General features: G+C 47.7%; 1 pseudogene; it reads left to right on the top strand.

Annotated features, from left to right (window-relative positions):
- LOC117442449 (sodium- and chloride-dependent betaine transporter-like) overlaps window positions 1-16,393 on the top strand; it is a 95,285-nt pseudogene that overhangs the window by 66,308 nt on the left and 12,584 nt on the right.

Below are 16,393 nucleotides of genomic sequence, written 5' to 3'. Positions count from 1 at the left end.
ATTTAGCATGTTCTCATATGGGATGAGTATTTAATTGACATTATCTCTTCTGTGTTATCCAGGGAGGAGTATACCAGTTCGAGCTGATTGATTACTATGGTGCCAATGGGATATGTCTGCTATGTGTGTCTTTGGTCCAGTGTGTGGCTGTTGGCTGGGCCTTCGGTAAGTGCTATAAGTACCAAGGTTCAGTTATGCTTTAGTTAACCACATGCAATTTTAATATCCAGCTATACAGTACATCTAAAACGTTAATTTGTTAAAAGTACCAAACCTTTTAAGGAACCCTTTCTGTCGCTTAACCATAAAAACAATGGTCTTAATTTCACACACCTTATAATTTACATCCAGTGCCAACATGTAGAACCACCCTTAAAGTAGTGTAAATGTAATGTGGAGATGCGAAAGGGCAGATAGAGAAACTTTTCTGGAATCTCAGCTGGTTCATATTGATGATAACAGTGTATTACCCACGCCAATAGTCCAGCACATATCCTTTCACAAACCACATGCTGCTCATTGACACTTGATTTTTCTCTACCTGAAAATGTCTTATATACAGAGGGGCAAACAAGTATTTAGTTAGCCACCAATTGTGCAAGTTCACCCACTTAAAAAGATGAGAGAGGCCTGTAATTTTCATCCTAGGTACACTTCAACTATGAGAGACAGAATGGGGGAAAGAATCCAGGAAATCACATTGTAGGATTTTTAATGAATTAATTGGTAAAATCCTCGGTAAAATAAGTATTTGGTCACCTACAAACAAACAAGATTTATGGCTCTCACATACCTGCAACTTCTTCTTTAAGAGCCTCCTCTGTCCTCCACTCGTTAACTGTATTAATGGTACCTGTTTGAACTTGTTATCAGTATAAAAGACACCTGCCCACAACCTCAAACAGTCACACTCCAAACTCCACTATGGCCAAGACCAAAGAGCTGTCAAAGGACACCAGAAACACAATGGTAGACCTGCACCAGGCTGGGAAGACTGAATCTGCAATAGGTAAGCAGCTTGGTGTGAAGAAATCAACTGTGGGAGCAATTATTAGAAAATGGAAGACATACAAGACCACTGATAATCTCCCTCGATCTGGGGCTCCACGCAAGATCTCACCCCGTGGGGTCAAAATGATCACAAGAACGGTGAGCAAAAATCCCATAACCACACGGGGGGACCTAATCAATGACTGTTACGGTGAGTGAAGCAAGAAAGACCCAAATGCAGATAACGCTGAAAAAAGCCTTTATTTCAAGGATAAAATAAAAATAACTAGGACAAAACAGAACTCTCACCGGTGAACTCATTCACAAACAAAAGACGAACCAAAACTGAACACAGGAAAAGACAAGACTAAATACAGGGAGGGGTAATCACAAGACGAGAAACAGCCGGGCAGGGGAGGAGAAACACAAGGACCACAGGTGAACACAATCAGACACACCAGGGAAACTAACGACAGGAGGAAAAACACAGATAGAGGGACCAGACAATACACGATGAAAACATGACAGGGAGAACTGAGGTTACCTACTGTAACCCCAGCTTCTATGAGTAAATGGTGTAGCCCTCTAAGGCTATCGCTATTGGGTAATCCCCCTGCGCCCCCGCGCAGCACTGAAAACTTGTAGTCCACGCCCACCCGCAAGGTGGGCCCCACCCTCGGGCCTCCTTCCGGTATAAATAGGAAGGAGGCCCGGTAATCTGGTCCCATACAAAATAACTTTTCTTCAGCTATTCGTAGAGCCAGTGGGGCCCAGCACTTAGAGGGCTGCGCCATTTACTCATAAGCTGGGTTACAGTAGGTAACCTTAGGTCTATTTCGTATATGGCTTCGCCCTCTAAGGCTATCGCTATTGGGTTAAGGGCGAAGCATGATGTAGTCTGCGCCCCAATGGGTCCGCCTGGCACTAGAAGCACAGACACACCTGCTCAATAACACCCCATGCCTGTTGTGCATGGCACAACAGGCATGGGGTGCCTTCATCCCGACGGGGTGAAGGCTGGGAACAATACATACCAGCCGATGTGAGAAAGTAGAGACGAACGTCCCACCTTTTCCATCGATCATAGAGGGGGGACAGCAGCTCTCTGCGTGTCAGACAGGTAGGAGAGCGCACAGCTGGATCCCTGACGTCACTCACTCCGACAGGACACCCAGTACAGGGTGTGTCAGAGAGGAATGGGAGACATCTCGCAAGACACTGTTCCTGGGATGACAGGAGTGTTTCTTGTATCCCATGGAACTGCTGGGGGGAGAGGCTACTTTGTGATGTGTCGTAATGGTCGTCATGGTGACGAGCCACGCCATCGCCGCCGCTGCCTGTGAGGCAAAAGGGCTGCGAGGGAGTTTCCACATGCTGCATTTCACTCCGTCTCTCATCATGAGGCACGTACACGCCCAGAGGATGAGAGGTGTGTGTATGCTGTCCACACGAGGCGTTATAACGGTGCTCGTGGATTTATTATGACCGTGTGTAGGAGGCATATCTGGGACAGAGGAATGCCGCGAGCTCTGCAGTTTATAAACCAATAGGTTAAAAACAGCAGGCTTCTGCAGCGAATGAACCACCTCTGGAGTGTCCCCCTGTTGGAAGAGACCCAGGGGGGTCATCACGTGACCAGCTGATGCCAACGCCGAGCAGCTGCGTCACGGAGAGGGCTGTGTGGGTTGTGACACGCCGGAGGAGAGCTGTCAGTTTCTCCACTCGCTGCCGCGAGAGCCGCGCTCTGCTGCTGGCTGAGTTTAATTCCACTCCAGATAAACGTTTGTCTCCTCTGCTGATCAGCCTGCTCATCCATCTGCCACTCTGAGAAAAACTCTGAGAGCGGGCGCACGTGCTCGAGATGTGTTTTTTTTGGTCGTCATGGTGACGAGCCACGCCAGCTCCGGCCGCCGCTGCCTGTGAGGCAACCCAAGGTGTGCTTGGACAGAAAGGGCTGCGCGGGGGCCTCCACACGCTGCGTCTCACTCCGACTCTCATCATGAGGCGCGTACACGCTCAGGGGATGGATGGAGGTGTGTGCAGTGCTGCCCACATGAGGCGTTATAACGGCGCTCACGGGTTTATTAAGGCTGTGTGTACGAGGCGTATCTCAGACAGAGGAATGCCGCGAGCTCTGCAGGTTATTAACCAACAGGTTAAAACCGGCAGGCTTCTGCAGCGAGCCCTGCTGTCTACTAATCAATAGATTAGTGGCAGCCAGCTTAATTAGCGCGCTCTGACATTGATTAACCGACAGGTTAAAACCAGGCTTTAGCAACGAGCTGGCTGCTGGCTATTAACCGACAGGTTATAGGCAGCTGGTTTACACAGGGCGTGAGGTAACCCCAGGTGGGCTTTGACAGAAAGGGCTGCTCGGGGGCCTTCACACGCTGCGTCTCACTCCGACTCTCATCATGAGGCGCGTACACGCTCAGGCGATGGATGGAGGTGTGTGCAGTGCTGCCCACATGAGGCGTTATAACGGCGCTCATGGGTTTATTATGACCGTGTGTACGAGGCGTATCTCGGACAGAGGAATGCTGCGTGCTCTGCACGTTATTAACCGATAGGTTAAAACCAGCAGGCTTCTGCAGGGAGCCCTGCTGTCTACTTAATCAACAGATTAGTGGCAGCCGGCTTAATTACCAGCTCTGCTTCCTTGGAGGCTCTCACGGAGCAGACCAGGAGCGGGGGAGCCTCACTCCCCTTTGACCCGCCGCCGGGAGACCCTGTCTCTGGGGTGGTGGGGGAGCGGAGACGTGGGACGGAGCCCCTGCAGCAGGCGAAGGGCGAGTCTGATGCCGAGGCGGTTGCTGTGGGCGTATCTCCGCTTCAATCAATCAATGTTTATTTATATAGCCCAATATCACAAATGTTACATTTGTCTCAGTGGTCTTCACAGTGTGTACAGAATATCAGTATGACAATACGACACCCTCTGTCCTTAGACCCTCACATCGTACAAGGAAAAACTTCCGAAGAAAACCCAGTTTAAAGGGAAAAATGGGAGAAACCTCAGGGAGAGCAACAGAGGAGGGATCCCTCTCCCAGGACGGACAGACGTGCAATAGATGCCTTGTGTAAATTGCTCACAATCGCTTGCGGCCTCCTGTGGCCGGCGTGGACGCCGCGGCTGCTGCGGGCGTTGGTGCCGCTGTGGGCGCTCAGCAGGCTGGAGCTAGCTGTACATGCTGGCGAATGCCGTCTGCCTGTTCCACGGCCATCTTCATGGACTCCACCATGGCGTGGAACTGGGGTCCGAACAGCCCATCCGGGCTGATTGGAGCGTCCAGTTGCACTTTTCTGGCCGTCTCCGTAACAGACGCCTGCTTCCGCTAGAGGTGGCGCTGGATCTGTGTCACCCACGCAGAAATCCTCGCCTGGGAGACAGCGACGGACGCGCACAGAATGAGCGCCGTGCTGGCCGCCTTGCTGATTTTCTCTGCCTCGGTGGTGGACCGCTCTACCAGTGTCACCACCAAGTTGGAGAGCAGCACAATGTTATTCGCCGCCGCGCTGTGGTGACGGAGAGGGGGAAAGCATGTTCGGCCGCCAAGCTGGGACCCTGCTCCGACTCTGTCTCCCCCGTCCGGAGGAGAGGAGGGAGGGGCGAACCGCACGGTGAACCCTGGAGGGAGGCGGGGCAGGAGTTGCTTTTCTTCGGACTCCTGTCCGGCACTCGGCCCCAGGGACACGAGGCCCCGTCCGCGGCTCGTAAGCCTGGACGGGCCAATAGTCCTCCTCGGCCGCAGCAGCAAGAGGGTCCGCTCTCCGCTTCCTGTCGCCCGAGGGGAGATGGGCGCAGTGTGTGCATGCTACCTGCTGGTTTAGAGCCGCATGCCTGTGCTCCGACCTCAGGCAGGATTCACATACTGCTTTTATCTCTGCTGGTCATAACTCATTATGAACCCAGAGCCACATGAGGGACAATCGTGGACGCAGTTGTTGCTCATGATGATTCTCAATTGCTGTGCTTCAGTAACTGTGCTGGTTTTCTAAAGAAAAGAGGGATCAGATTGCCGGCCCTCCTTCCTATTTATACCGGAAGGAGGCCCGAGGGTAGGGCCCACCTTGTGGGTGCGTGGGCGTGGACTACATGTTTTCAGTGCTGCGGGGGGTCGCAGGGGGATTACCCAATAGCGATAGCCTTAGAGGGCGAAGCCATATACGAAATAGAACGGCGCTCATGGGTTTATTAAGGCCGTGTGTACGAGGCGTATCTCGGACAGAGGAATGCCGCGAGCTCTGTAGTTTATTAACCAACAGGTTAAAACCAGGCTTCTGCAGCGAGCCCTGCTGTCTACCAATCAACAGATTAGTGGCAGCCAGCTTAATTAGCGCGCTCTGAAATGTATTAACCGACAGGTTAAAACCAAGCTTTAGCAACGAGCCCTGCTGGCTATTAACCAACTGGTTTACACAGGGCGTGAGGCAACCCCAGGTGGGCTTGGACAGAAAGGGCTGCTCGGGGGCCTTCACACGCTGCGTCTCACTCCGACTCTCATCATGAGGCGCGTACACGCTCAGGGGATGGATGGAGGTGTGTGCAGTGCTGCCCACATGAGGCGTTATAATGGCGCTCATGGGTTTATTATGACCGTGTGTAGGAGGCGTGTCTCGGACAGAGGAATGCCGCGAGCTCTCCAGGTTATTAACCTCTTAAGCCCCAAGCCTGTTTTTCAGGTTTCAGGCTTGAAAATGACATGCCCAAAACAAAGGACTATAACTTAACTTCTAAAAGGGTTATATTAATAATTTCTTTTATCAAAGCAAGGGCACATCTGTGAGTTGGATGTAGAAGTATCAGAATCAAGTAAATCCAGATGGAACATAGACAAAAAGTGTAAATTCTTGTCTCCGCCCAAATAAAACCCATTACTTATAGTGAAAACCACCCTTGAATGATGGGTTAGTAGCCTAAAAGCTTTAGGAATCCAAAGTATAACATATAATAAGTACCCTGTATCAAGATTGAGGCAAAACAAGTGAGAATTGACCTTTTTAGAGAGGTTTAGCAAAAAAAGGTCCAAGCGTACTAAGCTTTGGGCACATTTGGGTACATTTGGTTCCATCAGTGCCATTTAACCTTTTTCAGATACCAGACTGTAAAAATCATTGTATAACATTTAATTATCACTATAGGTATTCATTCCATAAAAAAAAAAAAATCTGAGTGTGTGTGTGTCTGTGCGGTGTGTGTGTGTGTGTGTGTGTGTGTGTGTGTGTGTGTGTGTGTGTGTGTGTGTGTGTGTGTGTGTGTGTGTGTGGGAAGTTCCCTCTTTGCATGAGATGCATGTTACTTGCACAATAAAAATTAGGAAACTTAGGAAACATTTGACTCCAACTGGAGCAGATTTATTTAAAAAAAATTAGCAACACCCAGAAGCATTTTTTGGGTAAAAAAAAGTCATAACAGTTCTTTTTGGAAGTGAAGCACAGAGGGACCTGACACTTCCTGCAGCACACAGGTGTCTTCACCCTTCTGTTGCCAGCATCAGAGCACCTCCTGACCTTGGTGGCATCTTCCCCATAATACTCGGGCATCCAGAAGTCATATCCTCATCGCCTTCCTCACTGTGAAAACAAATGTGGAAAAAACGAATAGATTAATTCTCTGGCTTGTACTTTCAAAAATGTAACTCAAATCAGAAATCATTTCTCTACAACAACAGCAGAACATCAATTTTGAGTGTGTGAAATAACATTATATGACTCAAAATGTATACCGTGTAAATTATGTGAGACGGGTTTCATATAATCTGTTCAATATTTAATATTCCGTCCGTCTCTCTCCAAGATGGCGGCGCGCTAGACAGACGTGTTTCTTTCTCCTCCGCACAATCTCACTAATCCTGATATAAAACCAACAAACTGCAACAAAGGGAACAATATAGTAGCTAAAGAAGACCCTGATGCCCCCAAACAAATCCGTTAGAGGTCGCGGAAAAGGAAAAGCCCAATCTAAAATAGATTTTGGCCCGCCCATACAGGGTGAAGAACCTACAGCTAATGCTAACACAATGGCAGATGGGAATGCTGGGAACGCCGAAGATGAAATAACTAGAAACTTGCCAATTCTCGAGGCTATCAAAGACCTAAAAACAGACTTCTCCATCAGACAGGATGGAGTATTGGCTGCAATTGCTGGAATGAGGAAGGAGGTTGGAGAATGTATGGAACGTGTTGACAATGCGGAGCTGTACATTTCTGGCACAGAGGACACCATCATCCACCTACATGCTAAGGTACAGAGTCTCGAGAGTAAAAACAAAGTCATGGAGGACAAAGTTATCGACTTGGAAGCAAGGTCCAGAAGTTCTAACCTAAGGCTGGTAAATATGCCGGAAAAAGCGGAAGGTGACGACGCCTGCTTATTCCTGGAAAAGTGGATCCCGGAGGCCCTTGATATCCCCTCGCTAAACTCTAAGCTAACCCTGGTACGCGCACACAGAATTGGTCAGAGAAGCGATCCAAATGCCCCTCCGAGGACATTGATCGTGAAATTCCTGAATGACAGAGACAAGATGACGGTGCTGAAAGCGGTTAGAGCTAAAAAACAACTATTCTACAAAGACAGGTCGGTCCGGTTCTACCCAGACCTGGCGGCTGGGATACATAAGAAACAGAAGGAATTTGACGCCGTGAGGCAGAAACTTCGCACCATGGGGATTCGATACGGCATGCTTCTTCCTGCCAAATTGCTGGTGACATATAAAGACAAAACTCAAACTTTCGAGACTCCAGCGGACGTAGAGGCCTTTATCAGGCGAACCGAGGAGGAGATACCGGGTCGAACAGGGCTATGAGGCCAAAGAAATGGCTAGCTTGCCAGCATAGCTCCTGTTAGCACGAGCTACAAGGAACGGGGCATTTAAAAATGGCCACCCTCTCTTAGCTGCTACGTTCTGATTTGAGTTGAGCAAGGTAATCGCTAAAATACTGAATATTTCTATATTATTTTTTTACAAACTTGTGCCTTGATATACATGTAATACGGATTTATTGATATGCTATAGTTCATGTGGGAAAGGACACCAGCGGAGCTCCCAGACTGGGGGCTAACGCTACAGATAGCTAAAGGCTAAGCTACTCTGTGATATCTCTTTGTTTTTGCCTCACCTCAATGCAGGTAGCCGTTAGCATATAATTGTGACAACTTGGTGTCCTGTGATTCAGAGTGGCATTTATATCCCTCGTTACTCTTTGTTCTAAGGCATAAACATGAACACTTATAATTTAGTTTTTTGGACAATCTTAGATGTGCCTTGACATCTCTGCTCAATTGTGCAATGTTTTGAATAAAGAAAAAAAAAGAAAAGGAAAAGAGTTTGGTTATACCTGAAATACAGGAGGGAAAGATTACACGTTAGGGTGGATGGCGTTGTTAGACTACTCCTCACCAAGTGTGGAGTGGTATCAAGCTATACTGGAGTGTACAGTAAGGAGGGGGGAAGAAGCCTGGGTTATGGGCTTTGGGGTATGTGTTTTGGGGCTGATGCACTTAGAAGCATCCATGTTGTATATGTTGTTATTATTTGTGTTACTGTTGTTTAGGGGTACTCTAATATGTTGCTACATGAAAAGTCCATTTGGAGTGGATAGTTATGACCAGCGGACTAGAAATTAAATTTCCATCCTGGAACTGTAGAGGGATGCAAAAGATTAAAAAGGTGAAGCAGGTCATGGGAAGGTTAACGGATTTACAATCCAAAATAATTTTTCTCCAAGAAACGCACCTGGTCTTGAATGAAGACATCAGAATAAGGAGGAGATGGCGGGGCGAGGTATTTTCAGCTCCTTTTACTACCCAGGCGAGAGGGGTCATGACTCTTATACATAGGTCCATTCCATTAAATGTCACAAAGGTAATCGCAGATAAAATGGGAAGGTATTTGATAATTCAGGGTACTCTGTATACAGAATGTCTTAATCTGGTTAATATTTATGCACCAAATAAGGACGACACACATTTTTTCAATGACTTGTTCTTTATCTTGGCATCTCTCGAAGGTCAATACATTATAGCTGGAGACTTTAACTGTACTCTAGACCCTGTTAAGGATAGAGCTTCACATATAGACAAGACTCATAACAAAAGTAGGAAAATTATTCACCAGTCCATTAAAGAGCTACATTTGAGGGACATATGGAGGGACAGATACCCTGGATTGTCAATGTATTCCTGTTTTTCTAATACGCATAAAACATATTCCCGAATTGATTACTTTTTAGTTTCTGCAAGTTTGGTATGCAAAGTTAAAGATTGTATGTATGACAGCATTCTGATTTCGGATCATGCCCCGAATAGTATTGTGTATGTAGACCCAGGGCTGTTGAGGGATCCCCCCAAATGGAAATTCCAGCACAAATGGTTACAGGACTCAGACCTAATAGCATTTCTGGGAAAACAAATTGATCTATACTTTACGCTTAACACCTCTGAAACTTCTGCAAGTACTAGGTGGGAAGCGTTTAAGGCTTATATTAGGGGTCATTATTAACTTTACGAGCTCCAAATCTAAAAAAGCCAAACAAAAAATACTATTATTAGAGTCCAAAATTAAAGCCATGGAAAACACCTATTTTAGAAATCCCTGTCCTAAATTACACCAATAACTGTTACTATTAAGAGCACAATATAATGAAATGTCAGCCTCTAAAGCAGCAGCTAACTTACTGAAGCTTAAACAATCCATCTTCGATCAAGGGGAAAAGTCAGGTAAAATCCTGGCATGGCGTATAAAACAACTTCAAATTGAAAGGACTATCACTGTGCTGAATAATGACAAGGGGGAGACCGTTGCAGACCCTGTGGCAATAAATGGGGCTTTCAGGGATTATTATGAAAGATTATACAGCTCTGAAATAGACGAGGGGACAATGCTCCAGAGTCCATTCTTAGATAGCCTCACGATTCCCAAATTATCGGATGAGGAAAGTTTGAAATTAGAGAATGTAGTGTCTTTGGAGGAGATTTCCGAGGCAGTGAAGAGCATGAAATCGGGGAAAGCAGCAGGACCGGATGGCCTGCCCATCGATATCTATAGAAAATTTGAAGCGAAATTAAAGGCACCCCTTTTGGAAATGTTTATTGAATCTATTCAAAATGGAATACTTCCTCCCACCCTGAGAGGGGCGCTGATCACACAAGTGCGAAAATATGCGCCCTATAAGCCTCCTAAACTCAGACTTGAAGATACTTTGTAAGATCTTGGCAATAAGACTGGAAGGCCTGCTGCCGGAAATTATAAAAGAGGATCAAAATGGGTTCATGGTTGGCCATCAGGGATTTCACAATGTGAGACGGGTTTTTAACATTCTACATGATCAAAGGGGGTCGCCGGATACAGCTCTCTTGGCATTAGACGCTGATAAAGCTTTTTGTTTTTTGTTACGAATGGGTGAAGCAGGTAGAACTCAAAAGCAGAATAACGAAAAGCGAGCTTTATTAAATAATAAAGCTGTGGCAAAAACAAGGCATAATCCAAAATATCCAAAGCAGCACAAGGAACACAGACCGTGGAATAACATGGAGGGAAAACAATGACCCGACATGGAACACAGGGGAAGACTAGACTAAATACACAGAAGGGTAATCACAGAACAAGACACAGCTGGACAGGGGAGGAGAAACACAAGGACAACAGGTGAACACAATCGGGTAATCAGGGAGGGAAACAGACAGAAAGCAGACAGGCAGGAAACGGGGGTGAACACTTTACACAATAAAACAGGAAATCCAAAGACAAGAAAAACACCAACACAGACAAAACTACAAACGTGACATAACCTGAGAATCGTGACAGACAGGGTGGAATGGTTCTATTTGTTTGAACTTCTTGTCCGCTTTGGCTTTGGGGAGAAGTTTTGTAATTGGGTAAAACTTTTATACAACGACCCGTATGCAGAAATAATTACAAATAATATCATATCAAAGCCGATAAGGATCGGTAGGGGCTGTAGACAAGGTTGTCCTCTATCCCCCCTTCTTTTCTTAATCACAATTGAACCATTTGCTATTGCTGTGAGAGAGCACACAATGATTTCAGGCATACATGTGAGAGGGTTTGACCATCGAATAGCTCTTTACGCTGATGACGTGATTCTCTTCCTTAGAAATCTGGAGAATTCTATACCGGCTGTTATGGATCTGATTAAAGGGTTCAGCCAAATATCGGGTTACAAAGTAAATAATTCAAAATCCTCCATCATGCTCCTTAACTCGGAGGAAAGGTCTAACCCACCCAAACATGCTGGTCATTTTAGAACAGTAAATACTTTCACTTACTTGGGTATTCAGATTGTCCCCAAATTGGAAGATATTGTGAACTCTAACTATAATCCGATTATAGAGTCAAATCAGTTGATAGATGGTCAAACCTTCCGATCTCTCTAATGGGTAGAATTAATATACTCAAGATGAATGTTCTCCCCAAGCTTTTATATTTATTTCAAAACATCCCCCTGCCACCCCCACCAGATTTTTTTCCTAGAATGAAGAAAATGTTTAGTAATTTTATATGGAATAACAGACGCCCCAGGCTCCGTTTATCTCTTTTGTACTTGCCTTATGATAGAGGAGGATTACAGTTCCCTAACATACCCTAGGGACCAGAGGGTACAATGGTTGGACATTTACTACCGGCCGCGGTATGCCTAGTGTACAGGGTCCATATAACCGACTTAATGCATAGCGGGAAGTCGGTTATATAGACATCAACAGAATAAGTGTTTAACGGTGATTTAAACTAGTTTATGCGGGGAAAAGAGTGCTCAAAATCGGATTCAACAGGCCATCCACACCTCACGACTCCCATTAAAAGTGATTGAAATGTACAGGAATCTGTCCATTTCAATCACATTTGATGACCCGTCCAGGGTGACTTTCTTCCCCAGGAATTAGTGTCTGAAAGCTGGCTAACATTACTTTAAATACAGTGTGCACATGGCTTTATTACCCATGAAATAGTGTGTGAAAGCTGGGTGAGTTTGATGTGAATTTAAGGAAGATATGGCCATTTCATCCACACCTCACGACTCCCATTAAAAGTGATTGAAATGTACAGGAATCTGTCCATTTCAATCACATTTGATGACCCGTCCAGGGTGACTTTCTTCCCCAGGAATTAGTGTCTGAAAGCTGGCTAACATTACTTTAAATACAGTGTGCACATGGCTTTATTACCCATGAAATAGTGTGTGAAAGCTGGGTGAGTTTGATGTGAATTTAGGGAGGGAGAGCAGCAGCAGCAGCAGCCGCCGCAGCAGCAGCAGCAGCAGCAGCAGGCTGTGACCCTGGCGGAAATACATTGATTGTTTTAGCCAGGAATAAGTGTTTAGAAGGCGGGTAAAGTGTTCCTGCAGCTCCTCCATGACGGTAATAATGATTAGATATCATTGCCAGGGCAGAAAGCTCTTTTTAAAAGTGAAAAAACGATTTGAAACCGTTTGAAATGACTGGCGGGTGCTGATGGAAAGCAGGCGGAAATAAATGGATTGTTTACCCAGGAAAAGGTGTTTAAAAGGCGGGTAAAGTGTCCCTGCAGCTCCTCCATGACGGTAATAATGATTAGAAATCATTTACAGGGCAGAAAGCTGTTTTTAAAAGTGAAAAAACGATTTGAAACCGTTTGAAATGACTGGCGGGTGCTGATGGAAAGCAGGCGGAAATACATGGATTGTTTTACCCAGGAGAAGGTGTTTACAAGGCGGGTAAAGTGTTCCTGCAGCCCTTTAAATACAGTGTGCACATGGCTTTATTACCCATGAAATAGTGTGTGAAAGATGGGTAAATTTGCTGTGAATTTAAGGGAGATATGGCCCTTTCAAACAGGGAGATGTACAGGCCTTTATTACCCACGAATTAGTGTCTGAAAGCTGGCTAACATTACTTTAAATACATGGTGCACATGGCTCTGTTACCCATGAAATAGTGTGTGAAAGCTGGGTGAGTTTGATGTGAATTTAAGGAAGATATGGCCATTTCATCCACACCTCACGACTCCCATTCAAAGTGATTGAAATGTACAGCACTCTGTACATTTCAATCACATTTCCCGACCCGGCCAGGGTGACTTTCTTCCCCACGAATTAGTGTCTGAAAGCTGGCTAACATTACTTTAAATGCATGGTGCACATGGCTCTGTTACCCATGAATTAGTGTGTGAAAGATGGGTAACGTTGCTGTGAATTTAAGGGAGATATGGCCATTTCATCCACACCTCACCACTCCCATTCAAAGTGATTGAAATGTACAGCACTCTGTACATTTCAATCACATTTCCCGACCCGACCAGGGTGACTTTCTTCCCCACGAATTAGTGTCTGAAAGCTGGCTAACATTACTTTAAATGCATGGTGCACATGGCTCTGTTACCCATGAATTCGTGTGTGAAAGATGGGTGAGTTTGATGTGAATTTAAGGGAGATATGGCCATTTCATCCACACCTCACGACTCCCATTAAAAGTGATTGAAATGTACAGGAATCTGTCCATTTCAATCACATTTGATGACCCGTCCAGGGTGACTTTCTTCCCCACGAATTAGTGTCTGAAAGCTGGCTAACATTACTTTAAATGCATGGTGTACATGGCTCTGTTACCCATGAATTAGTGTGTGAAAGATGGGTGAGTTTGATGTGAATTTAAGGGAGATATGGCCCTTTCAAACAGGGAGATGTACAGGCCTTTATTACCCACGAATTAGTGTCTGAAAGCTGGCTAACATTACTTTAAATGCATGGTGCACATGGCTCTGTTACCCATGAATTAGTGTGTGAAAGATGGGTAACGTTGCTGTGAATTTAAGGGAGATATGGCCATTTCATCCACACCTCACCACTCCCATTCAAAGTGATTGAAATGTACAGCACTCTGTACATTTCAATCACATTTCACGACCTGTGTAGACTGGCTTTCTTACCCATTAGGTACACCGACAAAGCCACCTCTTCGGGGCCGCTCCAAGACCCCCAAAACACGGACGCAGCAGCCCCAGCATCTCTCCCTGACATGAGCAAACAGGTTATTTCAGACTTCCATGACATACCCCGGGGAAAAGCACCTCTCTGTGGCCGCTCCAAGACCCCCAAAACACGGACTAAGGAGCTCCAGGATCCCTCCCTGCCTTGAGAAAACAGGCTAGTTCACACTTACATTACGTACACCGACAAAGCCACCTCTTCGGGGCCGCTCCAAGACCCCCAAAACACGGACGCAGCAGCCCCAGCATCTCTCCCTGACATGAGCAAACAGGTTATTTCAGACTTCCATGACATACCCCGGGGAAAAGCACCTCTCTGTGGCCGCTCCAAGACCCCCAAAACACGGACTGAGGAGCTCCAGGATCCCTCCCATGTACCTCCAGAACCTCGAGCACCTTGGGTCCCCGGGCCCCCGAACTTAAGCACTCCCCCACGGACTAAACCAAGATGATCACACCCTCAAGAATCTCGTGCCCCTGGCTACACTTAAAGGGGGTCTACTTTGCGGTGCTTTGCCGTCCGCCCATCGGCACCCATAGTCGGCCTTCTTCACAGCAGCAGCACCCAACCTCCATGGAGGATTTTGCTCGTGCCCCTGGCTACACTTAAAGGGGGTCTACTTTGCGGTGCTTTGCCGTCCGCCCATCGGCACCCATAGTCGGCCTTCTTCACAGCAGCAGCACCCAACCTCCATGGAGGATTTTGCTCGTGCCCCTGGCTACACTTAAAGGGGGTCTACTTTGCGGTGCTTTGCCGTCCGCCCATCGGCACCCATAGTCGGCCTTCTTCACAGCAGCAGCACCCAACCTCCATGGAGGATTTTGCTCGTGCCCCTGGCTACACTTAAAGGGGGTCTACTTTGCGGTGCTTTGCCGTCCGCCCATCGGCACCCATAGTCGGCCTTCTTCACAGCAGCAGCACCCAACCTCCATGGAGGATTTTGCTCGTGCCCCTGGCTACACTTAAAGGGGGTCTACTTTGCGGTGCTTTGCCGTCCGCCCATCGGCACCCATAGTCGGCCTTCTTCACAGCAGCAGCACCCAACCTCCATGGAGGATTTTGCTCGTGCCCCTGGCTACACTTAAAGGGGGTCTACTTTGCGGTGCTTTGCCGTCCGCCCATCGGCACCCATAGTCGGCCTTCTTCACAGCAGCAGCACCCAACCTCCATGGAGGATTTTGCTCGTGCCCCTGGCTACACTTAAAGGGGGTCTACTTTGCGGTGCTTTGCCGTCCGCCCATCGGCACCCATAGTCGGCCTTCTTCACAGCAGCAGCACCCAACCTCCATGGAGGATTTTGCTCGTGCCCCTGGCTACACTTAAAGGGGGTCTACTTTGCGGTGCTTTGCCGTCCGCCCATCGGCACCCATAGTCGGCCTTCTTCACAGCAGCAGCACCCAACCTCCATGGAGGATTTTGCTCGTGCCCCTGGCTACACTTAAAGGGGGTCTACTTTGCGGTGCTTTGCCGTCCGCCCATCGGCACCCATAGTCGGCCTTCTTCACAGCAGCAGCACCCAACCTCCATGGAGGATTTTGCTCGTGCCCCTGGCTACACTTAAAGGGGGTCTACTTTGCGGTGCTTTGCCGTCCGCCCATCGGCACCCATAGTCGGCCTTCTTCACAGCAGCAGCACCCAACCTCCATGGAGGATTTTGCTCGTGCCCCTGGCTACACTTAAAGGGGGTCTACTTTGCGGTGCTTTGCCGTCCGCCCATCGGCACCCATAGTCGGCCTTCTTCACAGCAGCAGCACCCAACCTCCATGGAGGATTTTGCTCGTGCCCCTGGCTACACTTAAAGGGGGTCTACTTTGCGGTGCTTTGCCGTCCGCCCATCGGCACCCATAGTCGGCCTTCTTCACAGCAGCAGCACCCAACCTCCATGGAGGATTTTGCTCGTGCCCCTGGCTACACTTAAAGGGGGTCTACTTTGCGGTGCTTTGCCGTCCGCCCATCGGCACCCATAGTCGGCCTTCTTCACAGCAGCAGCACCCAACCTCCATGGAGGATTTTGCTCGTGCCCCTGGCTACACTTAAAGGGGGTCTACTTTGCGGTGCTTTGCCGTCCGCCCATCGGCACCCATAGTCGGCCTTCTTCACAGCAGCAGCACCCAACCTCCATGGAGGATTTTGCTCGTGCCCCTGGCTACACTTAAAGGGGGTCTACTTTGCGGTGCTTTGCCGTCCGCCCATCGGCACCCATAGTCGGCCTTCTTCACAGCAGCAGCACCCAACCTCCATGGAGGATTTTGCTCGTGCCCCTGGCTACACTTAAAGGGGGTCTACTTTGCGGTGCTTTGCCGTCCGCCCATCGGCACCCATAGTCGGCCTTCTTCACAGCAGCAGCAGCACCCAACCTCCATGGAGGATTTTGCTCGTGCCCCTGGCTACACTTAAAGGGGGTCTACTTTGCGGTGCT

Source organism: Pseudochaenichthys georgianus, unplaced genomic scaffold, assembly GCF_902827115.2.
Source record: "Pseudochaenichthys georgianus unplaced genomic scaffold, fPseGeo1.2 scaffold_431_arrow_ctg1, whole genome shotgun sequence".
NCBI lineage: Eukaryota > Metazoa > Chordata > Actinopteri > Perciformes > Channichthyidae > Pseudochaenichthys > Pseudochaenichthys georgianus.
Note: the sequence above shows the minus strand (reverse complement) of the source record. Positions and strands in the feature narration are given on the sequence as shown.